The 21,619-nt window shown below is 56.8% G+C and overlaps 1 long non-coding RNA gene across 2 annotated transcripts in view; it reads right to left on the bottom strand.

Moving 5' to 3' along the window:
* LOC146767165 (uncharacterized) overlaps positions 1 to 21,619 on the bottom strand; it is a 183,841-nt gene that overhangs the window by 124,168 nt on the left and 38,054 nt on the right. Inside the window, exons 2-3 of one of the 2 annotated variants that reach the window (XR_014955922.1) lie at positions 17,689 to 17,831; positions 16,725 to 16,855 (exon numbers count right to left, since the gene is read on the bottom strand). This is a non-coding gene — a long non-coding RNA (uncharacterized LOC146767165). Of the gene's footprint in view, positions 1 to 16,724; positions 16,856 to 17,688; positions 17,832 to 21,619 lie in introns of those variants that run through there. The other variant, XR_014955921.1, reaches the window with a different exon arrangement.

Genomic DNA, 21,619 nt, shown 5'->3' on the forward strand with positions numbered 1-21,619 from the left:
TCAAAACTTTCACAAAACTTCCTCTCTCCATACAACTTTTTCTTTTTATTGACAATATATGGACACAAAACCTAAAATTTTGAGTACGTTTACCACCTCTAAAATAGTCTTTCTTCACTTCACTTAGGGAGAGGAGTCTCTCTTTCTTGCTATGGAGACTCCTCCATAAGAAAACAGTTCTCTTGGGGCTCTCAATTTCCACGAATAGCAGCCACTTGGAAAAATGAAATTGTGAAATCCCTGACATTTTTTCACAGCTTTTCCCACAGCACTGTTTATGGGCCATGTCAACTTATGGCATATTAGCTTAAAGATGAGCTGTTTAAGACCAAATATTTTCTTCTTCTATTTCTGAAATCATCTTCATCTCTGGGAACAGAGGTCTCCTTCTCTTCCTGAGGACACAGGGTTTCATCACTCTGCTGCATTTCATTGTTCAAACTTCTCATGAGATAACAGCTACTGCAAAATTTGCTCACGTTAGCATGGAGGCTTTTGCTGAACAAGTTATCTCCCCATACTTTTGAATGCCTTACAGGGAAGAGAGTCTGATGTATCAATGACATCCTTCTCCATAGCTTTAGCAGAGGATTTCAGCTCCAAGATCAAGGCATCTCCTCATCCCTCCCATCTGGGACTCAACTTCCTCTTCCCTGCCCTCGGTGTGTCCATGCTGCTCCTCTGTGTGCCTGCCCTGTGTCCTTTTCTCTCACTGGAGGGAGGATGGCAGCACTGGCAGAGTCAATATCTGCCCAGGGCTGCAGATGGTTCTGTGAGCCTGGCCGGGCTCATTGGCCAATTCTAAATTTGGCCATGGTTCCTGGATATGAAGACCAGTTCTTTTCCATAGCAATGAAGGAACAGAGCGCCATTGTTTAAGGGACAGACAAGAGGTGAACACCAGATGCAAAGGCCAGCCAGTGATGCCAGATTCTTTTTGAAGAGATACCCTTACAAATAGGAAATTTTTTAGGGTGAGTACCAATTTTGGCAATGGACATCTGAAATAACAGACTTTTTTTCCATACAGAGGAGTGTTCCAGAAGCTGATGAAAGGCAGCCCTTGACATCCCAAGATCAGCCAGACCTGTCAGGTGGCCCCTGGGAGGACAAGCCAGCCAGACCTGGTCCATGTTCCCTCGCTTCCATGGGGCCCCACAGTGTCCCAATGGTCCCTTGATTCCAGGAGGCCCTGAGGTGTCACAATGCCCCCTTAGTGACACGGGGCCCTGAAGGGTCGGAATGGTCTCCATGGTTCCATCAGGCCCCACAGAGTCATAATGGTCTCTGAGTCCATGAAGCCCCGCAGTGTCACCATGGCCCCTTGGTTCCATGGGCTCCAGTGGTGCCACAATGATCCCCTTGGTTCCATGAGGTGCCCACAGTGTCACAGTGATCTCCATGGGAAGGTAAGAACCGAGCCCCAGTGCTGCAGGGGCAGCCACCAGAGGCCAAAGCCAGCCAGACTTGATGGTACTGGCAGATTTTGGCTGGGAGCAACCCTTGGATCTAGGGAATTTTAGAAGTGGGATCCCAGTTTCAGATATGGACATCTGGAGAAGTACAGGTTTTTCCATAGGAAGGAAAGCACAAACCCAGTGTTTCAAAGGCAGAAGAAGAAAGAGGTAGCTCCTGGGAGGCTGAGACAGCCAGACCTGTTCTTCCTGGCAGCTTTTGTCATGGAGGAATCATTGCATACATGGAATTTGGGAGGAGATATCGCAATTTTGACCACGGACACCTTGAGTAGAAGGACAATTCTTTTCATTGGAAAGAATGCACCAAGCCCTAGGGTTTCAAAAGCAGATGAGAGGCAGCTCCCAAGAGGCCAAGGGCAGCCAGACCTGTCTGTCCTGGCAGCTTTCACTTGGGATCTATCCTTGGATGTACAGAGTCTTGGAGGAGGAATCCCAGTTTTGGCCATGGCCCATGGAGGAGAAGGAGAGTTCTCTCCCATAGGAAGGAAAGCCCAGAGCCCCAGTGCCTCAGGGCAGGTGAGAAGCAGCCCTGGACTTGCCAAGATGGTCAGGTGGTCCCCAGGAGGCCCAGCCAGCCAGACCTGGTCCATGTTCCCTTGGTTTGGTGGTGATGCCTTGAGAGGCTGCCTAGAACAGAGCTAGGCAGTGTTAAAGGAATAAAGCAGGTATTTATTAAAAGGCCTTCAAGGGATACATCTTGGGCAGTACAAGAGCCTGGCCCTGGCTCCATCCTAAATGGAGTCCAGGTCACGAGTTTTCACTGGGACAAACAGGGAGATTTGGTCTGGCAGGATGTGTAAAACAATCTCCTGTAATATCTACTTGTTCTCACACAGAGCACTTGGCTGCAGGGACACATTCCCATCGTTCCTGCCCTGGTTTCAGGATTCAAACACTGCTGTCCTTCCCAGGAGCTGTTTTTCAGCTCCCTTGGGAGGCCTTTTGGCCTCTGGACCCACACTCTGGCTCCATTATTAGCACTGCTGGATCCAAACCCTTTATCTCCACCAACAGTAGTGATTTCAGGTGGATATCCTTTTTTCCCCAATTGTTTTAAACACTAAAAGTGTCAATAATTGTGCTACCCTGACATGGGTTTGAATAATGCAATGTTGTTCACTATCCTTTAACCAAATTACTTCATTTTCCCCTTGATAATCTGCATCAGTTCCTCCTCCCATGGCATGAGCACTTTGCAAGGCCAAGCTCCAGTGAGCAGTTACCAAACCAAAGTGTCCTGGAGGAATCTGGATTCCTGTTCCTGTATTGTGAACTCTAATTTGCTTCTGATTTATCCTATACTAATTCCAGTGCATGAAGGTCCAGCCCTGAAGCCTCTGGGCTGGCCCTGCCAGGGCCATCACACCCAGAACAATTTCCCAGGCAGTCCCAGTCTCACTGTCCAGGGCTGTATTTGCACATTGGGAGCAGCCATGCACAGCCAGGGGGTTTCCATTTCCCCAGGGGCCATTGTTAAGGGCATGGAGCACATCTGGAGATGGGTTCTCCATGGGGACAGGTTGCCAGCTCCTCATTCTTAATTGCTCTTTTAACAACCCATTCTCCGCCTCCTCCTCCTCGTCCTCCTTCTCTTCCTCCTCCTCTTCTTCCTGCTACTGGTCTTCTTCTTCCTCCTTGTCCTCTTGCTCCTCCCTGTCCTCCTCCTCCATTTACTTGTCCTCCTACTCCCCTTCCTCCTCCTTGCCCTGCTCATCCTTATCCTCCTCCTCCTCATCGTCCTCCTCCACACCCTCATTCTCATCCTCTTCCTCCTCCTATTCCTCCTCATCCTGCTTGTCCTCCTCATCCTCGTCCTTTTCCTTATCCTCATCCTCATCCTCCTCCTCATCCTCCTCCTCATCCTCCTCCTCATCCTCCTCCTCCTTATCTTCCACATCCTTATCCTTCTCCTCCTCATTGTCCTCCTTCTCATCCTCACTCTCCTCCTTCTCCTCCTCCTCATCTTCCTCCTCCTCCTCCTCATCCTCCCCATCTTGCTCGTCCTCATCCTCCTCATCCTTCTCCTCCTGGTCCTCCTCTTCCTTGTCCTCCTCCTCCTCCTCTGCCTCCTCCTCCTCCTCCTCCTCCTCTGAGTGTGGTTCTCAAGAGTCAATGACTCTAGGATTCCAGAACCTGGAACTCCGGGATTCCATGGCTCTGTGACCCCATGGATGGATTCAGGACTGTCTCCAAGGCCACGAGGGAACGTTGGTGCCAGCGGGAGGGGCTGCACTGCAGGGGCACCAACAGCTGAGAGGCGACTGCAGCTGCTGCTGCTGCTGCTGCTGCTGCTGCTGCTGCTGCTGCTGCTGCTGCTGCTACCGCTGCTGCTGCTGCTTGTGGGGGTGCTGCTGGCAGGGGCAGGGCCCTGGTGTGGCTGAGCATTGCCATCTCAGCCTGTGAGCTCCTGGGAGCTCAGGACAGAGCCAGGACTGACCCAGGTTGGCACTGCACTTGAGGACGGACACAGAGAATGGAAAGTGCCCATGGAGTGGTTCCGAGCAGGTCTGTGGGAAGGAGGAGGGAGGGAGGATTAATCCCCTGCCCAAGGCTGCCAAGGGAAAGGCTTTGGGAGGGAAAGGAAGCCTTGACCTGACACTAAGCCCTTCAAGGGCTCAGTTGCCCACGCTGAGCAGGATTTCATCAGGCTTTGTCTCACAACCGCAGCAGGGTCAGAAGTGGTGGGAGCAGCTGGAAAGAAGAGCCGTGTATTCCCTCCCCCCAGCCCATTTGGGAACATTTGGGAAAGGTCTCCATTGTCTGCCTGCAGCCAGCTTGGGGGGCCCTTCCTCTCCTCCTCCTGCTTGGGGGACTGGGCTTGGTTTCTTCTGCCATCTGCAATGCTGAGCTTCTCTCTCCTCAAACCTGGCTGCTCAGGTTCATGTCCCTGTGTCTCACACCTTCCTCCTCTTCCTCCTCATCACGTGCTTATGGAGCCTCTTTGGGCAGCTGGACTGGAACTGGCAGCAGCAGGCGAGCCCTGAGGAGCACCTCTGGCCTCCAGCCTTTCTGCAGGGCTGGCCAGAGCCTTCCTGCCAGGGGCGAGCCTCTTTCCTGTCTCTTCCCGAGGCAATATAGTCTGGATCTTGGCTCTGTCCTCCTTTCTTTCTCTTTCAGGGAAGGATCAACCATGGCTGAAGGACTCTTCCATAGTTACCTGGTGTTGATGGACATTGTCAGCATCAACCAGCCCCCTGGAAAGAATGGGATTTCTCCTGAGGATGACAAAGGAATTGTCCAGAGGATGAAGGAGCAGGAGGTAACCCTTCGGCAGCACCAGCTGCACTTGGAGGAGGAAATTGCAGACCTGGAAGCCAGACAGGAGTGTTTGGCATGGCCTTTGTGGGAACTGGAGGAAAGATCCAATGGCACACATGCACAGTGGTTTGCTTGGGTGTCCCTGCCACATTCATGATCTGGAGGCAGCGTAGGAATGTAGCCAGAGGGGAGCACAGAGAAGGAAAGACTGACCCGGGGCTCTTGGGGAAATCCTGGAAAGGAGTGGCCTTCCTGCCAAAGCCCTTGGGCTGCTCAGGGCCATTTGCATCTCCATGGGCAGAACTGGAGGATATCTTCCAGCATTTGTGGATAGACTTGTTGAATTACCTCTGTTCAAACAAAGGGGAACTGGAGAGGGTTCTTTCAAAGTGTGACTCCTCCCTATTCCATCAGCAATAGTCTCACCGGATTTATGGGTCAGGAACATGTACAACACATGGCAGGGAAGCTGGGCAAGCAGTGAGTGCTGTACCAGCACGGCCAGAACGGTGCAAGAGCCAGCGCCAAACAGGCTGAGGCAGCCAGGCCAGTCCCATCTTTCCAGGGCTCTGGGCTGAACACACAGCTTCAAAAACGTCAGGTGTGCTCCCCACAGAGCCTTCTACAGAGCTCTGGGTGAGGACTGCCAGCTTTCCTCTTTATTTTGTATCAATGTTCTGGTTTGAAAGCAAAACCAGTGAGAGACTCTAAATCAGAAATACAATTTATTGGGAAAAGAGAAAAAACCCAAAAATACGTGCAATACCACAAAAAGAAGACCACTGACAAAGTCAGAATACAACCTAACACCCCTCTGGCCAGCATGCTGGTGCAGTCCAAATTGGAGTGGCTGCAGTCCTCTTGGAATTGCAGATGTGGTTGCTGTGTCTTCTTGGAAACCTGTGGAAAGGCTGCCTCTCTGTCTAGAAAGTCCCGGTTTTATCCAGGTGGGAATGCCTAGCTCCTCCCCCCTGGCCGGAGCATCTCACAATTGGCTGATGTTATTCTGAGTCACGAGTTGTGTCCTTGATCACCTGTTGAACAGAACTGGCTCCTGGAGAGTATCTCTGAGCCATGTGGCAAGACATTGTTGGGCCTATTAACAGGAGTTAAGGAAAACTGCCCAGAGGCAGCTCCTACTCAGATGGTAATATGAAACATCTTGGTGCTCCAATCTTGGACAATCAGAAAAGGAAATTTTTCTCTCGTTTTGCCCATCTTACCTATGCAGATGTGTTGGGAGGCCATCTCTCTGTTTGTGTAGGTGTTGAACCTGAGAAAGGCAGTCTGTAGTGTCAGCTGGATACCTGAGGGCTGTCACATAAGCAGTAAGGGTGAACTGTCAATGTAAATCATTATAAAGAATGTAGTATGTTCCAGTCCCTCTTAACATTAAAATTCAGTGCCACCTGTGGCTCCAGTGGGATGTGGATTAGGCATGTCTTTACCAAAAATGTAATGGTTATTGTAATATTTTTCAATTGGAATTGGGTCCAAAAGCAGGAGGATCTTGGTGCGAAATTAGTATTCAGCCTAATCATTACAACTAATTATGAGTTTTATTGAATAAATGCACATGTACAAATGTGCCAGCAGTTAGGCTCTTTGATGAGTAGGTTTGAGGCATTTTTTCATTTAGTCTGTAGTGTGAACTTCAGTGCCTGCAGACGTACATATTAAATTTCCCTCTTGGCCACCACTTGATGATTATCATCACTAGAATTAAATTCTTAGTGTAGTGAGGAGGTGGGAACTAGATAAGAAAGTCTGTTGGGTTTGCATGGCCAGGTTTTGGTAGGTGAAGTAATGGTTTCTGTAAGAAGCTGTTGGAAGCTCCCCCATGCCCACAGAGCAAATGCCAGCCGGCTCCAGGAGAGGCACACTGGCCTGGGCCGGGCCCGTCAGGGATGTGCTGATGCCTCTGTTATTGCTGTGAATATGTAAACTCACTGAAGAAGGGAAAAGCAATTGCAGCAAAGGAATTGTGTCCAGAAAGGAGTGAGGATGTGTGAGAGGAGCAGCCCTGCAGACAGCCAGGTCCCTGCAGGAGGGGCAGGAGGTGCTCCAGGCACGGGGATGCTGAGATTGCCCTGCAGCCCTGGGGCAGCCCTGGGGAGGCAGCTGAGCCCTGAGCACAGGGAGGGCACGGGGATGCTGAGATTGCCCTGCAGCCCTGCAGGAGCACATGCCCCAGCAGGAGGATGCCTGAGAGGAGGCTGTGAGCCCGTGGGAGGCCTGTGCTGGAACAGATTGCTGGCAGGGACCTGCAGACCTGTGGAGAGAGGACCCCACCCCAGAGGAGGTTTCCCGGTTGGACGTGTGATCCTGGGAGGACCCGAGCTGGAGCAGGCTGTCCTTGAAGGACTGCGCTTGTGGAAGAGTGATCCCCGTTGGAACAGTTTGGGAAGAACTTGTCAGGAAAATTAATCCACAAACACCAGAGGTTTATGTCATAGCCACAAGCCCCCAGCTGGGTAATAATTAGTATTGACCCCATGATTCACAGAAGGCTGATAACCTCTTTATTATATTATATATCATTATTAAGAAACCCATTGCTTTTATATACAGTTATAATACACCTGGACCTAATTGGTCCACTAATCCAATCACCACCACCATTGGCTAATTAAAAAAACACCTTTTGGCAAACAAATCTCCATAACACATTCCACATGTTCACAACAGCAGGTGCAGCAAGTGAAGATAAGAATTGTTTCTCATTCTTTTCTCTGTTCTTCTCACAGCCTGCCCCCAGGACAATGCCTGGGAAAGTTGTTTCTCTCTGTGGCCATAGAGCTGCCTGCCACAGGTTTATGTCCTAAACAGAGACAGAGGAGTCCTTTTATTTTATTCAAATAAAGGGAGAGGCCATGGGGCATTCCCTTGAAGTCTTTCCAATTTTTGGAGGACGCAGCCTCCTTTTTATCCTAATTTCCCTTCTGTCTTTCCACACTGGATGAGGTACTTAAGCGGTCCTGATATGCCTGATACCAAAGATTCCCCTCTAATGTACGTCACTCACTTTTAGATTTTAATTTTCATGGAATCTATGTTTTTTCCCCATTGTTTATTTCATCTTTCAATATCCAATTTCATTTATCAGCAATCCTACAGTTTGTTTGTTGTCTGAGATTGAGAGGCCAGATGTTTTCTATTGCCATCTGTGTAGCAGTTGCCTCTGGACTGTTTTCCTTATCTCCTGTGAATGGGCCCATCAATGTTTCCCACATGGCTCAGAGATAACTCCCTTCAGAGCCATTTCTGTTTAACAGGGGATCAAGTGTTGCAGCATTTCTGAGAGACAGAGGTCATGATTTATGTTTGGAATGAGATTTGAGCTACTCCAGTCTGGGCCTCAGATTTGGGCCTTGTGAGGCCTTCCAGCCTCTGACACAGTTAGAAATTAAGAGTTTGTGGTGCATTTAGAAATTGTATTAAGGTGTGATGGGGAGCACTGGGCTGTCTGGGTGTGAAGTAGTATAGGTTTATAGTGTAAGGTTTCGGCCACCTTAAGACAAAGACAAACAATGTTAGCTTGCCAATCAGAGTGCCTTTGTAAATTGTAAACTATGTAGATGTGTATAAAAACTGCCATCTTCTCTCAAATAAGCAGAGAACGTTGCATTAATAATATTGGTTGGATGTGCATTCTGTCTGGCCAGCTTTCCTGTTTTATGACGTTCCTGGCTTTTATCAAGGACCCACTGTGTTACTCAGAATGACATCAGCCCATGGTGAGATGCTCCACCCAGGGGAGAAGAGCTAAACATTCCCACCTAGATTTAACCTGGGATTTCTAGACAGAGAGGCAGCCTTCCCACAGGTTTCCAAGAGGACACAGCTGGGGTTTTCCACTGGACCAACTACACCTTTTCTACAGGACCACTGCTCCAACAGAAACCAGCTTTGGCTGCCCTCTGGCAGATAAGCCCTTTTGGGGCACAGGTTTCTGGGGCAGGAGACGGGCACCAGTGCAGCCAGGGCTCGGGGGAACTCTGCTTGGGTGGGGACTGTGCCTCACCTGCTGCTGTCAGCGCTGCCCGGGCCCCAGGGCTCAGAGCAGCATTCCTGCCCTGGCCCACACGTTCCTGGTCTGTGTCCCACGGCCGTGCTCAGGATGGCCACCATGTGGGACGTGTCCCGAGGGGGCCGTGCCAGCTTCTGTGGAGGCCCCGTGCCCTTCCCGCTGCGGCTGCGTCGGCAGCTGCGGGGGCTCCTGCTGCTCTGAGCCCGCAGAGCAGGGCAGCGTTTGCTGATGGGCTGAGCCCTTCCTAAAGATCCTGTTGGGCTGTCTGACACACCTGGGGCAAGGCATTCCTTCCACCCTGGGCCACTCTGGGGGGCTGGGGGTGGCCCCAGGGCAGGTGGCAGTGAGTGCAAGGGCCCTTGGTGACACGGTGCAGCATGGTCACCATGGAATGGAACGGGACAGGGGATCCAAGGGCCCTTGGTGACACGGTGCAGCATGGTCACCGTGGAATGGAACGGGACAGGGATTCCAAGGGCCCTTGGTGACACGGTGCAGCATGGTCACCGTGGAATGGAACGGGACAGGGGATCCAAGAGCCCTTGGTGACACGGTGCAGCATGGTCACCGTGGAATGGAACGGGACAGGGATTCCAAGGGCCCTTGGTGACACGCTCTGGCAGAGGTGTTGGCAGTTACAAGTTACAGTTACACTCCACAGTGCTCGGTGCACACGACGAGAGAGGACGCGAGAGAGCGGTGCTGTGAGGAGCCCTCGCACAGCCACTCGTTCCTTGCTGACCCAGAGCTTTCCCAAGGTATTACTCCTGCAGGTGAGCTCGTGGGCAGACCAGAGCACTTGGTGACCCCTGGCCTTCCCGAGGCATCTCTTCTGCAGCTGCCCTCGAGGGCAGACTGTGGCATTTGCTTTGCACCATCCTTGACAGGAGTCTCCTGTCCTTGTGGCTGGAGCCCCCAGGACCAGAGTGCAGGACTTGCTGTCCTGTAGCCTTGCCAAGACTTCACTCTTGCAGGTGCCCTCAAGGCACGACTGCAGCACTTGCTGACTCGGACCTTTTCCTTTTCACCTTCTGCAAGCAGCCATGAATCCAGGCAGTGTCGTAGAGCACAGACCTGCGAGCGTGCCCAAGCTGGCCTGGGGGAAGGAGGAGAAAGAAGGCCCTGGATCTGCCCCAGCACAGCAGCCTGAAGAGCTGGAGCAGTTCCAGCCACGGCAGAAGGGTGAGTGGCAGAGCTGGGCCACAGGGCTGGTGCCTGCAGCCAGCTTGGCCCCATGCCATGCCATGCCATGCCATGCCATGCCATGCCATGCCATGCCATGCCATGCCATGCCATCCCATCCCATCCCCTGGGGCCATGCCCATGGACAGGTTGGAATAGGGGCCAGCCAGACACCCCACAGCCGTGCTCCGTGCCCTGGGCCGTCGCGGGGCTGTCCCTGCCTGGGCAGCGCAGGGCTGGGCTGTGTTCTCCGGCCTCTCCCGCAGCCCCTCAGCTCGGGCTGCGCTCGCTCTTTGCCAGGTGCAGCCGTGCAGCGCACACGAGAGCAGGAACGCACCCGTGGCCGCTTCCTCAGAACAGCGCAGGTACCTGCAGCCATCCCCACCTGGGCTGGGCCTGCTGGCACTGCTCAGCCCAGCACTGTGCTCGGAGCACTCCATGCAGCATCCCGGGCTTCTTGCCCTTCTGCTGCAGATGGTTTGCAAATTCATGAAGAGGATTCGGGAGGAAGAGAGCAGCGCCATGGGCACCGTGCGCAGAGTGTACTCTCCCATCTTCAAAGCCAAGACCAGCGCTGCCCTGCTGGATATGCTTGTGGAGGAGGGTCCTTCCAGCCCAAAGCAAGTAAGCAGCCTGTGGCCTGGCTATTCTTCTCCCAGCAATTGCTTGGCCTCCCAAGCCACACCTGTTGCTCCCTGGGAGCCTTTGAGGCCATGGCAGTGTGGAGGCAAGGGAAGCACTTCTCTGGGGCAGCTGGGCACATTCCTTCCTCCAGCAGCTTTCCAAGTCTCCCCTTCCTTCTCCAGGTGCCTGCCATGGTGAGGTTCATCCACCAGTGGCTCGTGGCCAATGAGTTTCCTGAGTACAATCTGTACAGGCCCCTTCTGGATCTGACAGAGGCACAGCCCTCTGACGTGGTGATGGCTCTCCTGCGTGTGGCCCCATTGTGTGACAGGTACGGGGCCCACCTGCCCAGAGGGCTCAGGGCTCAGCAGCCCTTCCCCCTGGGCAGCCTGTCCCAGGTGTCTGACACAGAGAATTCCAGGGCCCTCTGGCTGCTCCCTTTGCCAGCCCTGGCCCCTGCCAGCCCCCCAGCGTGCTGCCATGCTTTCCCCCTGCCCCTCAGGGGCCAGTCCCCACAGGGCTGGGCTGCCTGCGTGCTGCCAGTGAGGGGCAGTGGGCAGAGGCAGGGCTGGCAGAGCAGCTCAGCTCCCCGCTGCCGCCCAGGCCACGCTGCTGTGTCCCAGACTCCTCTGAGACAGAGCTCTGACCCCACAGAGCTGCTCTGGCCATGTGGAAGAGCATCATGTGCTCGCTGAGGACTGCAGAGCCGGCCATGCTCGTGCTCCTCGATGTGCTGGGGAGCTGGCCAGAGCACAGCATGTGCACCTCCAATGGGGACCACACGGCTGTCCTTGCCCTGGCTGTGAGTTTCTGCCTTTGCTGGCCCCAAGGCCACCTTTCCAGCAGCTCTCCATCCTCCCTCCCCCACGGCGTCTCCCTGCCTCAGGCGCTGGGCTGAAACCTGGCCTCGGGGCAGCTCCAGGGCCACCAGGCCCGGTGCTCCCCCTGTGTCTCTCTGGGCCTCTCCCTCCCGTGCTCGGGCCCTGCCACACGGACACCTCGGCACTGAGCGCTGTCTCAGGCTGCTCTGTCCTTTGCAGGCAACCATGGTGATGTGGAAGATCCTCCAGCTGCCCTGTGTGCCACATGTAGTCACCGTGTATTTCCCCGGCCTCTTTGTGCATCTGCTCTTCCAAGTGCTCTTCAGCACTCTGGATGTGCCAGAGGAGGTCAATACCTTCTGGAAGGGATGCCAGCAGCAACACGGCCTTGCCACCAGCCCCAGCAGGTGCTCCATGCCAGTCCTCCTGTCCCTGCCATGTGCCCAGGGCAGGGGCCAGTGCTCCCAGTGTAACCTCAGCTTTGCTCTGTGCACAGCTTTGCAGAGCAGACCCTCAAGGCCCTGCTCTGCCGACTGCACTATGAGGATGTGGTGGTGGCCATGGAAGACAAGCGTGGCTGGGACACACTGCTCTGTGCTGACACCCACCACTGTGCTGTGGGCGTGCTGGCCAGGTGAGACCCCCTGCTCCCCAGCTGTCCCCAGCATGTGTTCCCTGTGCCCGAGGTGCCCCACACAGTCCCCGTGGCCGTGGGCCAGAAGGCCTTGTCACCAAGGGACGGCCAAGGAGGCTGCAAAAGGCTGGGAGAGGAGCGTGCCCAAGAGCAGCAACCTCCCAGAGGGCTCAGCTGCCCCTTGCAGGGTGGTGGAGAAAGGCCAGAGCTCTGTGAGGCAGTCCTGGGAGATGTTTGCCCCCGCTGGCTCAGGGCTTTGACTCGTGTTTCCTCCTGTCAGAGAAATGCACCGCGCATCCGAAGCCGCGTGTTCCAGGATTGCATTCCACCTGCTCGGGCTGCTCAGCAAGGACACGCCATGCCGGGATTTGGCCACCCTGGCGTTCCTTGTGGAGGTGAGCCTGAAGGCCGGCGCTGCCTCGCTGAGCTGCCTCCCGGCTCTCTGCCCTCTCTTGGCCGCAGTGCCTGGGACGGAGCCCGTGCCCTGTGCTGCTGCCTGGGCCCGGCCCTGGGCGGTTCTGGGCTCCCGCCGGCCGCTCCCCCGTCACCGGCCTGTGCCTTTCAGATCCTGGAGCACCTGAACGTGAGTGAGTGCCGGGACAGTGTCCTGCAGTTCCTGTCCAAGCACCTGCAGAGCGAGTGCAGGGGGAGGCGTCGCTTGGCACTCCGAGGCCTCGTGGCGCTTGGCACCACCAGTGTCTCGGTGAGAAGAGCGCAGGGGCTGAAGCCGTGCTGCCAGCGTGGGGCTGGGGAAGGCAGTCCCTGGGGCTTGGCTGGCCTTGGGGCACTGGAGCAGCTGCTGCCAGCTCTCCTGCCTCCTGCTGCAGCTGCCCCAGGGCTTTGGCACAGGCCTTTGGCCCCTGGGCCCTGTGCCAGCAGGATGGTGTTTCACACACTTGTGTTCCACAAGTAGATGGCCATAAGGATGTGGAGCCTGCATGAAAAGCTCGTGGAGCTCCTGCAGGAAGATGACAGCACCATGCTCAGGATGACCACGGTTCTCCTCAGGGGTTTGTTCCTGTGCAATGGTGCCCCAGTAACCAGCACCCTCGCCCTGCAGCTGGCTGAGGCACTCCTGCCACTCTTTGACAACGTAAGGCTCTGCTCCTCCAGCCACGGCCAGCGGGTGCTGCCCGCACACTTTGTGCCCTGTGCACTCACAGGCTGTGCCCAGGTGGGCCTGAAGCAGCTGACGCTGAGGTCTTTCTTCCTTCCTTTCCTACAGGAGGACAGCCAGGTGCAGTTGTGCTCAATGTTTATCTTCCGGGAGATGCTGGATGTTTTTCCAGAAGAGGAAAAAAAGGTCCTGAAGGCACATGTGTGCCAGAGCCTGCTGCCACTCTCCTTGCACTGCCATGATGAGAACCAGCGAGTGGCAGAGGTGAGGACTCGGCAGCTGCCGCTGGCCCCTGGCAGGGGCTGGGCTGGCCCTGCCCTGGCGCCTCGCAGGCTGCAGGTCCTGCTGGCCTTGGCACAGGGACGGGGTCCTGCGCCCTGGGCTGTGGGACCATCTCCGCGTCTCTGCTGCTCTCCAGGCTTCTCAGGAAACGCTGCTCTGTGCGGCCGAGTTCCTCAGGAGGAGGGATCTTGTACAGATGGTGCAGAACCAAAAGCTGTGGCAGTTCACTGAGTGCCTGGTAAGGAGGGCCGGGAAGCCGCAGCCCCAGCCTGGAGCAGCCCCTGAGCGCGGTGCTCGGTGTGCGGGCTGGCAGCTGTGCCCCTGCCCGCTGCTGCAGCCCGAGGCCGCGCGGGCTCTGCTCCAGGCTCCTGCGGCCCCAGCCGGGTGCCCATGGAGCCCCGGCCCGGGGGGCTGCGGGGCCAACCCTTCCCTCCTGCCGCTCTCTCCAGCTGGCAGAGGACAGCAGCAGCGTGGCCGAGCACCTGCGCCGGGCCCTGCCCTACCTGCAGAGCCCACAGGAGCCCCTGCGAGAGGCGGCCGTCAGGTTCATGGGTGAGCCACGAGCCGGGCCAGGAGGGCGTGTGGGCACAGGGCTGGCGGCGCCGCTGGCAGGGAGCTGTGCCCTGGGCCTGACAGGCTCTGTGTTCCCAGGGACGGCCGGGCGGCACCTGAGGGGGAGGAAGGAAGAGCTCCAGCTCCTCTCTGAGGGTGAGTGAGGGCAGCGGGCTGCCAGCGGGGGCTGCCGGGGGAGCTGCGAGCCCTGCCCCGGCTGCGGAGGGCTCTGCTCCCTGTGCGGACCAGGGCCGGCGTGGGCAGAGCACACAGAGCTTTCAGGGCACCTGGGGGATTCGTGGCCAGCAGCTTCGGGCTGATCCAGCTGGTCCCTGGTCCCTGCTGGCCATGGCCAGAGCCAGCTGGGATGGCCCTGGCACAGAGTCCCCTCGGGTCCCCTCAGATGTGGGAACTGACCATGGCTCTGTTCCTCTCTCTTTCAGCCCTTGAAGGCATGGAAAATGACATCAGTGTCGACGTCGCAAGCCTGGCAGTTCAAACACCATACATCGTCCAGGAAGCAGAGAGAGCTCCATATTCCATCTTCAATAACCTGCGTGATCGGCTCTGCAGGGCATGGGGGAGACGGCCTCGTCTGTCGGGGCTCGGCTGGCTGCGCTGCTGGAGCTCTGCACAGAGCTGATTCCAGAGGCTCTGTCTGCTGGGGCCACCTGAGCCAGCAGGAATGTTTTGTTTCGTTAAGATTGTTCTTTTCTTTCTTTTTGTTTTTCTTTAGCATGTTAATATAGGATGTGTTGCTATAGACAGACTCCCAGGATCTTTCTTTGGCTGTCCAGGCTCTGCAGGGCTGAGGGGAAGAGGGAGAAAAGGGTTCCTGGGCTCAGCAAGCTGCCCAGGCATGCAGGGTTGCAGTGAAAATGGCCAGAAGCCCCTTGGCCTTTGGTGGTTTTGCTGAAGCCTCTGTGCTGCCCACAGAGCAGATGGGCAGGGGCTGGAGCTGTGGGGATCACTGTGAGAGCGGTGCCTGGAGATGGCCACAAGCCCTGTCCCAGGCAGGAAGAGCCATCCGTGTCCTCCTGCCCGTGTGTTGCTGGCTGGATTGCTGAGGGCTCCCAGGTGCCTCTTGGTGGGGCTCCTCTGGAGCTCCTGTGGGGCTGTGGCGCTGCTGCCGGGCAGGCTGGCCGGGCTGGGGAGACCCTGAGGGGACGGGGCCACGAAGGGATGAGGGGCTGCGGGAGCCCTGACAGGACAAGGCAGTGGGAAGGCACGGGTGGGACGTGTGAGGGAGTGGGTAACGTTGGCTCGGGGAGGAAAGTGGGTTGGAGCCAAAGAGACCACTCACCCTTATGTTTGTGTGGCAAACAGAGCACGTTTATTCTCAAGCCCTTCCTTCTAAAGGGCCTTTGAAAACCCGGTCTGGATTATTTCACTGCTCTGATCTCTGTGCCCCTTCAGATTCTGGCCTGGGGAATGCCTGCAGCCTTAGGAGAGATGTGATGGGCCCGGCCCCTGTCAGTCAAACCAGGGCTGGTACATTCACCCCGTACAAGCCAGCCTGCACGGTGACACGGCAACAGAGTGCGAGGCACAGCTCCAGGGGCTCCCCGTGAACCTCAGCTCTGGGGCCACTGTCTGCCCCAAGCTTCAGGGGCTGCAGTGGGAGCCCGGCTGGGCTCTGCCCTGGGGCCATCCTGCAGGGACAGCTGCAAACAGGGAGCATTCCCTGCCACAAAGAGCCAAGGCAGGGCTGCAGGGCAGCTGCTCCAGCCCCGACTGCACTGCTGAGTGCTGTGCTCTGGGGCTGGGGCTCCCTGCACAGGGGACTGCACTGGTGTGCCAGAGGGGACAGAGAAGCTGCAGCTTCAGCCTAACTGAGGTGGGTGTGTGGGCTGGGAAGAGTGGGGAGGCTCCAGGGGATTTACAGATCTCATCCTGCTGCAAGGACCAGGAAAAGGGAGCGGGAACTCAGCAGTGAGGAGAGCTGGGGGCTGGAGAGCAGCTCTGAATGACACTAAAATCCCACCAGACCTCTTGAGACATTGCTGCTCCTCAGCCAGTGACAAGATGAGTCCCTAAGCCTGGGGCTCGGCCTTCCTCATGGTGAGGGGCAACAAGGAACGCAACAGTGTGATGGAGACAGGAATGGGCTGGAAACTCACTGGGGGAAAAGAGGGAGCAATTGGGAAGTAACAGGCAGGTGAGGGAGAGAACAGTTCAGAGAAGGGCTGAGCTGCTGTTTGAGCAAGCTGCAAAATTCATTTGGGGTCATCCCAGATTGATTCAGTTTCAGAAGTTATTGAACAAGTTTATTTTTTGGATGGTGGCATGTTTTCCCTTGGAGGTGTACACTCTGCAAACTTGAGCTGTGTTGCTGAAATACTCAAGCCAGTCTGTGCTGCAGGTCACCCCATTTCTCCTTTGGCTGATTGCAGCCCGGTGCTGAGCTCCAGCAGGGCCCTGGCAGAGCCCAGAGCAGCCTCAGCACCCGCAGAGCCCGGCTGCAAGGAGAGAAACCAGAAAGCCCCGTCAGCTGAAGGCTCCTATCCCCTTGTCCCAGCCGCCCGCGGTGCCCAGGCCATGCTGGCCGTGCCAGAGCTGTGCCCAGAGCTGCCCATCACTGCTGCCTTTGGGAGCAGAGCAGGAGGGCAGGACATGTGCCCAGCCTGCAGCCAGCCACGGCACCTCCAGCCCTCAGCAGCTGCCCAGAGCAGGACGCTCCTGTGCTCGCTGCCATCTCCCCAGAGCTCTGACCCCACCATCCCCAGCAGACAGGACCCACCTCACGCCATCCCCCGCTGGAAGAAAAGCTGCTCCCAAACGATGCCCTCAGCCTTCTCCAAGGGCACGGCCCATCCACGCTGCAGATGCTCCCAAGCACGTCCTGATCCAGACTGGGCCCCACCTGAAACGCTTCCTCTAGAAAGACAAACATCAAATTATGGAAAATAGGTTACAGAGAAAAAGGGGAACAAGAAAAAAGGTCAAAAATCTTATCTCTGTCAGGGGCCTAAGGAAGGCCCAACCCCTGCGTGCCAGGGAAAAACCCACCATGGGGGAGGGAATCCCAGGCTTTCTCCCTTCCCCTGCACTGCCCCCATGGTGATCCCAAAGCAAACAAGGGCAGTGGAGCAGCCCAAGCCCTTCCTTGCCTGCAAAGCAAAGCAGCCCCTGCACAGGGTCTGGAGTCCCACCTCTGCTCCCACCATGGGGGTTTGTTTGTGTCGGGCTGGCTGCCCCAGCCCAGCCCCAGCCCGGGGCACGGTGGGTGCTGGGGGCTGTTGGCAGGGCCAGGAGCCCACTCCCATTTCGTACCCACCCCAGCCCATGCCCCCAGCCCTGCCAAAAGCAGCCTGGCAGCCGACTGAAGGATCAGCTGCATCCGCCCCAGCAAAGGGGGAACCTTTGGTTCCCAGCCAGGCTGTGCAATGCCCAAATCTGGGAGCATTCCCCTGTGTCCTCACTGTCCCCAGCAGCAGCCCCACCTGGGACAGCTTCTCCAGGGGCTCCTTCTTCCCTGGGCCAGACCAGGCTGTCAGGGCTCTGCCCAGGGCCACAGCCATCCATGAGCCATGGCAGGCAAAACCAGGGGGATGTTGGCCACCAGTGCTTGCCACACCAGGTCTCCAGCTCAGCTCCAGCCCATGAGCTGCGTGTTCCCTTCTGCTGACCCCTGCTCAGAGCTACAGGCAGGACAAAACCTGTCTGGTTGGCTTTGCTACTTAGTGCCAAGAGATGTGTGGAGCTGTTACCTGCCAGGCCCCTGGATCCAACTGTGCATGTGGATCTCTCCCATCTTCTAGGGCAGAGGAACATGGATCACGGAAAATCTCTTCTAAGGATGGCCTGTCCAAGGGCTGCATGGACAAACACCTCTTAATGACATCCTGGCACTCTGGGGAGAGAAACCAAAAATCACCAGTCATTTGGAGAAGTTGCCCCCTTTTCCCGTGCCCAGGCCATGCTGGGTGTGCTTAGAGGTGGGCCTAAACTTCCCCATGGATTTTCTGTTTGGAGGAGAGCAGGAGAGCAGGACATGTGCCACCTCCTCAGCAGCTGCCAGACCAGAATGCCCATGAGCTGCTGCTGTCTCCCAGCACTGGTATTGCTCCCGAGGCCAGAGATGAGGATCCACCTTGAGAGAGCCATGGTGGGAACAAGATCTGACCCCAGATATCTCCTGGCCCCTCCTGAATGGGAGCTTCCCCGTGACCAGGTGGTGCAGCAGGAGGCCCAGGGACCAGATCGTCGCTGCCTCACCATGGTAGCGTTGCTGGTGGATCCCCTCTGGTGGGCTGTAGGACAGGGTTCCTGTGGAACACAGACACAGTTCATCAGGGGGATGCTGCAGCCTCCAGCACCTGGAGGAGCAGCCCCCGCGCCTCCTCCTCCGGCAGGAACCCCCGCTCTGCCAGGAAACCCGACAGGTCCTGGCACCGCTCCGGATGCTCCAGCACCAGCACAAAGCTGTCGGGGAGCTGAAGCCACTGCAGGAGCTGAATGACACCAGCACAGCCAGAGGAGACCTTGTCCAGCAGCGCGATCTCCAGGGCTGCGCTGGTGCCGTGGGGCTGCGGGAGGAGCACGATGCCGTCAGTGGGGCTGATGCCGTGCCGGGGGTCGGGAACCCCTCAGCCAGCCCGGGATGCTCTGCGCCCTGCGCTGGCCCCACGCCCGCTCTCCCTCCAGGCGTCCTGGCAGCTCCCACCCTGCCGGGCCCCGGCTCAGCCCCGCCCGGCACGGCCCGGCTTCTGCCGCTGGCCCCGCTCATCACCAGCTCGCCCCGGCGCCGGACGCGGTTCCCTGGCACCCTTTTGATGGCCACCTGCGAGCCGAGGGCAGCAGCGGACTGAGCTCGCCGCCTGCCCCGCACAGCCCCATCCTTCTCCTCCTTCTCCTTCTCTCCCTCCTCCTCCTTCCCCTCCTCCGCGCCCGCCGCCGGCCCCGCCGCTCCCCGGGCGCCGTCCGAGAGCCGCGTGGCCGCGCAGCCGCCGCCGCAGCCGCCGCTGCCCAGCAGCGAACCCGCCGGGGCCGCTCCTGCCGGGCCTCCTGCGCCTTCCCTGCGGGCGGGACGCGGCTGTCAGCGCTCGGCCCGGGCCAGGAGCGGCCCCGAGCGCCGCCCGAGCGCCCCGGGCCGGCCATGCCCCGGCGTTCTCCCCCGGCATCCCAGATTCGCCATGAAATGGGAACCCTGAGCTTGTGGAAGTGCCTGAAAGATGCCCTGTTCCTCTGCAGGGACACTCGGGCTGAGACAGGAGCCGGAGCCCTCTCTGGGGAAGCCTCCTCTGAACTGGAATTTGTGCCGTGCTGGGAGAGGAGCAGGAGGTTTGGGCCGCAGGACATTCCGTCTGCGCCGCTGCCCCGCAATGGGCGGGAACGCTGTGGGGAAGACTGGGGGACACTGGAGCGGGATATGGATGGCACTGGGGAGAACTGGGAGGGCCTGGGAATGAACTCAGGTGTATTGGGAGGGACTGGAGGGGCACTGGGGCTGTACTGGGCTGTGCTTGGGATGAACTGGGCTGTACTGGGAGGGACTGGAGGGGTTGAATGGCTGTTCCCACCCGCACTGCCTCCTATTGGCCGAGGCTCCCGCCTATCACGGCCTCAACCAATCAGCGCCAGGGATCATGGCTTTGTGGGCGGGGCCTGGGGGCTTCGCCATCTTTTCTTTTGCCTACAACTGCCGTCATGCTCTGCGGCCCCATAGAGCCCCATTAAAGCCGGGACTACAACGCCCGTCATGCCCCGCGCTCCACAGAACCCCGGTACCGCCCCCATCTGTCCCATCAGTGTCCCCCAGACCCTCCGGGACCCCCAAGTGCCCTCAGCGCCCATTCGGGACCACCAAAATTTTACTGGCAAAGTACAAAAGAACAAGGAACTTTGGAAAAGCGTTTAATACAAATCCAATCCAACTTAAATCACTTGTCATAGCAGTAACTTCATTAACTCAGCCCATTTAGCCTGGAAAGCCCTAAACACTGAAGTTGTTCAGGTACCCACAAATATTCCATATAAAGGGCATTAGAAGAAGAGGAAAGAGAGAGAGAGACAGGAAGACAGAAGCTCCACAGAAAGACACACATGTGGCTCCGAGCTCCCGGGGCTCCAGTGTGGGCAAGACACAAACCCCAGGAGAAGGCAGAGTCCATACCAGGGGCTGACCTTGTGCTCCTTGGTTTTAAGCCCCTGGGCCTTCGTGGGCCTCCCCCCAGCTGGGACTTCTGATATCTCAGGTGTTCAGAGCTGGGTCAGCGCTGTCCCATCTGTGTGACTGATTGACAGCTCAGCCCAAGGTGTCTGGGGACATTGATCTCATCCAGCCTCTGACAGCGACCACGGTGACACTGCGGAACCTCATGGAGCCTCATGGAGCCATGGGTCAGTTGGGACAAGGCAGGTCCAAAGACACCCTGGTGACACTGGGGAACCTCATGGGACCATGGGTCAGTTGTGACAAGGCAGGTCCAAGGACACCCTGGTGACACTGGGGAACCTCATGGGACCATGGGTCAGTTGTGACACTGTGGGGACCTCGTGGAATCAGAGGAGACCATTGCGAAGCTCCCATGGATCCAAGGGCCCAGGGTGACACTGTGGAGCCCAGAGTGTCACGAGGAGCCATTGTGACAGTGTGTCCCCATGGAAGCAAGGGAACATGGGACAGGCTGATGCCTTAAGTTTTAGCTTCCATATTTTCCCGATTCTGTGCTGTATCAGTCTGTAACTCTGAACTTCATGTAGAGTGTCAGCAAGTTCTCTTACAGTGAAGTCAGACAAAACAATCCTTTTCCTGCCCGAGATCCAAAGACACCGCTGTAGCTTCAGGCCCAAAAAGTGAAAACACCAGCGAATTGAGGAGAGCAGACTGCGAGGGTGGGGCTGCATAATCTGAAGGTGTAATTGGACAATTAACCCCAATATGGAAATGAACCAAATCTTACAAAATTGTGAAAATGTGTGACCTGGCGTCCATCCTGGGTGTACCCTCAGCCAGGCCCTTGTACTGCCCAGGTGAATCCTTTGAAGGCCTTTTTAATAAATCCCCACTTTACTCCTGTAACACTGTCCAGCCTCTGCTCTAGGTGGCCTCTCAAGGCATCAAGGCCTGGCTGGCTGGGCCACCTGGGGGCCACCTGACAGGTCCAGCTGACCTTGGCATGTCCAGGGCTGCTGCTCATCTGCCCCTGGAGCACTGGGGCTCGGTGCTCTCCTTCCTGTGGAAAGAACTGTTCTTCTCTTCCAGGTGCCCATGGCCAAAATTTAGATTCCTCTTCTTAGTTTGCTTCTATGCAAAGATTGTTCCCAGATGAAATCTGCCAGGACAGACAGGTCTGGCTGGCTTGGCCACCCAGGGGCCATCTCTCATCTGCCTGCGAAACACTGGGACCCTGTGCTTTTCTTTCTTATGGGAAAAAAGCACCTTTCACATCCAGGCACCCATGGCCAAAGTTGGGAATCCGCCTCCAGGATTCCCTGTATCCATGGATTTCTCTGAGGTGAAAGCTTCCAGGAGAAACATGTCTGGCTGGCCTTGTTTTCCAAAGAACTGATTTTTACCTGCCTTTGAAACACTGGGGCTTTGTGCTTTCCTTTATGATGAAAAGAACTCTTCTTCCTGCCCAGGTGCCCATGGCCAGAACTGAGATTCCACCTTCAAAATTCTGAATATCCAAGGAT

This window comes from Lonchura striata, chromosome 5 (assembly GCF_050655825.1).
Source record: "Lonchura striata isolate lonStrDom1 chromosome 5, ASM5065582v1, whole genome shotgun sequence".
Classification (NCBI taxonomy): domain Eukaryota; kingdom Metazoa; phylum Chordata; class Aves; order Passeriformes; family Estrildidae; genus Lonchura; species Lonchura striata.